We start from the raw sequence: 3,334 nt of genomic DNA, 5'->3' as shown, positions 1-3,334 counted from the left end.
TCTAAATTATTGGATTTTTAAGTCTCCCCTCCCCTCCCCTTGTATTTGTGTGTGCGTGTGCGTGTGTGTATGTGTGAGGGGGGTAATGAGGGAGGGGAGAGAGAATAAAGATGTGTGAATATGTGAGGACAGGTGCACACAGACCACAGCTCAAGTGTGGGGGTCAGAAGCCAACCTCCTGGGTCCGTTCTTGCCTTCCCCGTTGTTTGAGACACAGGGTCCTGCTCTTTCGCTCTCTACCGTAGGCTAGCTGGTGGGCAGCTTCTGGGGACTGTCCTGTCTTGCCTCCCATCCTGCTGTAGGACACTGGGACACTAATGCATCCAGCTTTATGTGGTTTCTAGGAATCCGAATTTAGATCCTCACACTTACCCAGCAAACACTTTACCTACTGAGCATGTCCCCAGCGTCAACGAGCAGGTCTCAGCAGTAGAGACCTTTCAGCTCTTGTCACCATGCTGTGTGAGACTTTTGCAGTAACTGGTTCCAGTGAGGTGGTGACAAAGCTTTATGGGAGATGAGGAAACTTTGAACTGAGAGATCTGGTTGTTACTGGGATCTGTCTGGATAATGAAGTCCCTCAAGATGAAGATAGGAGACAGATAAAGAGGTGCTAAGGACATGACAAAGGCTGGCAACGAAGAGCAGTCTCAGGGACATCACTGGATGAAGACTTTAGAGGTAAGTCATATGACTATGACTAACTCTGGGCACGATGCCAACTGCCCCCTAGGTCCTGTTTGCTCTGAGGGAATTCCTTAGAAGGGATTATTTGGTTTAGCTCCTTTCTAGGTATGAAGATGCCCCTCTCCCACCATCTGGTTATAGTAATCTGTTGCAGCCTGAGTTAGTCACACTTCTCCCTCCAGTTCTTGGCAGGCTGTCAACCGCAAATAGGAACACGAAACCAAAATAACAGCTTTACTACTGATGGAGCAGGACATGAGACTGCAGGCTTGGAGCAGAGCTGGAAAGCACTGTTGGTGCCTGAGCCCTTGTGCTCAGAGCTGTGTTGACCAGTCTCATCTTAGCAAAGTAGGTGGGTGTGGGCACTGGCCTTTTCCTACAGGAAAAGGTTTACCCAAAGGCTGACAGGTAGAGAGAGGGAGAGGGAGAGGGAGAGGGAGAGGGAGAGGGAGGAGGAGGAGGAGGAGGAGAAGGAGGGGAGGAGGAGGAGGAGGAAGAGGAGGAGAGCACAGGACATTCATTATCGACACACAGAGCCCTTCCCAAGACAAACTAGGTCCCATTGCTAGCGTTGATCAATCTCCCTCTCTGGAACCATGAATAAAAAAGCAGGGAAAACAGACAAAGGGTCTCTTCCCAATATCATCTATTCAATGGAAGCATTGCTTTATTCTGGGGCAGGGACTTAGGGAAAAGAAGAAATATCCCCCCACCCCATATGACACACAAGCTGACAACCAAAAGGACACAGTTTCTTATATTTCTGCAGTTGCACATATGTGTAAGGCACACGCAGAGTTAATGTGGATAAAAAGTTCTCTCCACGACCACAGGATTCCAAGAGCGTTTCCCCAGGCTTTGCCAAATGTTCCATTTGCAACTTGGATTCAACTCAGAATCATAGGGTTTCTAGGCAACATCACCAGAGACAGGAAACAGCCTCCGAGTCATTACTAAAATAAGTTAAAACAAACAGATTTCTTGTTTCCCTAGCTCTACCCAGTTTAGCTGAGGTGTGGATCTCATTGCGAGTGGCCCACTTCGGCTGGGGTGAACAGCTGTGGCCATCGTAATAAAAGCCAGGCTGAGAGGTCATGAGGAGAACATAAACCTGAGCCCCGCAGTCCCAGCGTTCCGGCTCCCGATTCTTTCCCGGGGCACCGTATTAGCTGACATATTGATATTCCCTCAGTCTGAGACTGTATTTACTTTACTGGACTGCCCTGGAAAGTAGCTAGCCAGATGGGACCCAGGACCTAGAACACTGACAGCTTTGAACGCTGGGGAATTCTGTGTAGACCCTTCAGGGTTGGCAGACTCTGGCAGGCCTTCAAGGTGACACACGGGTTAGCAGGGAAGTTTTATTTCCATTCAGAATTCTTTCTCACTGGGATTTTTTCTCTAAGTCCACCGTCAGATGCTCCCTCCGTAGGAGTTAGTTGGAGACTAAAACAGTGTAGGAGTTTCTATTTGAATTACTCGTTTAGGAGACTCTTGCATCTGTAGCGTTGAAAGCTTTAGAATCACAGCGTGAATGGCTTCCGTAAGTCACACATTCCGTGGCGTACCTAGCTGATAGCAGGCTTCCCACAAGAAAGGGGCAAAGTGACATATGTTTCACATGGAGATGAAGTAAGGATGTCACAGAACAGGAAAGGGACGTTAGGAATGGCCATCACAAGGAAGAAAGTGTCATGGGGGAATCATGGTCGGTCAACCTGATAGCAATGACCACAGAGGCTGATTAAGGAGGCAGGGGAACTTTAGTGGTCCCCTCTGCCATGCCCCCACTCCTTTGTAATGGTGTTCTGATGCTTCCTGACCCTCAAAATAACACCAAACCTCCAGGCCTGCGGAGGGTAGAGTTCCACAGTTCTGTCCTGAAGAGGTGACCTTCCACCCCAAACTCAAGGGCAGATTTAAGCACTCTCCTAAACATTAAACAATGCTTTCTACACACACACACACACACACACACACACACACACACACGAAACCACAAGAACAAACAACATGGTGGCCTCAGTTTAAATCTTAGCATGGGTTAACACTGCCAGGAACGCCAAGCAAGCAGCAGCCATGCTAACCGAGGGTACTGATTGGTTTCAGGATCAGCACATGACTAACTCTCATTTGCTAGAGCCCGTGCGCACTGCCTTCCTGGTACTCTATTCTGACCCTAATTTGGGAACGTTGTTCTTTTTTATTTTCCTCTGCAAAAGGATCACCACACAGAGGTGGTGTGTGGCCTGAGAAACACTGTGACCTGGAGCTCAAGCAAGCAGAGCTCCCTTGTAAAGAGGACAACTTTCTCACAGCTTTAAGAAAGTATAAAAATGTTCACAAGTGGATGCAGAGCTGCAGAAAATATTGTTGGGGCAAGTCAGCTAGTCCCTTGCTGTGAATTAGTGGGTAATGCCAGATGACTTCTGGGTGCTGGAGCCAGGGACCCAGATCTTCTACCTACACTCTTCCGAGAACATTTTTGGGCTTTGCTGGTAGGTGAGAGATTAGTCCGCTGTGCTATGAAATGCAATCCAGAGACAGCTAGCTAGTAAATTGTGAGGCAGGAAAGTAGCTCATGACACTGAAATCATTTAATAAAGCAGCCCTCAGCCAGCCCAGCGATAGCACTATGTTCTGTCCT

This window comes from Mus caroli, chromosome 12 (assembly GCF_900094665.2).
Source record: "Mus caroli chromosome 12, CAROLI_EIJ_v1.1, whole genome shotgun sequence".
In the NCBI taxonomy this organism is placed as follows: domain Eukaryota; kingdom Metazoa; phylum Chordata; class Mammalia; order Rodentia; family Muridae; genus Mus; species Mus caroli.
Note: the sequence above shows the minus strand (reverse complement) of the source record.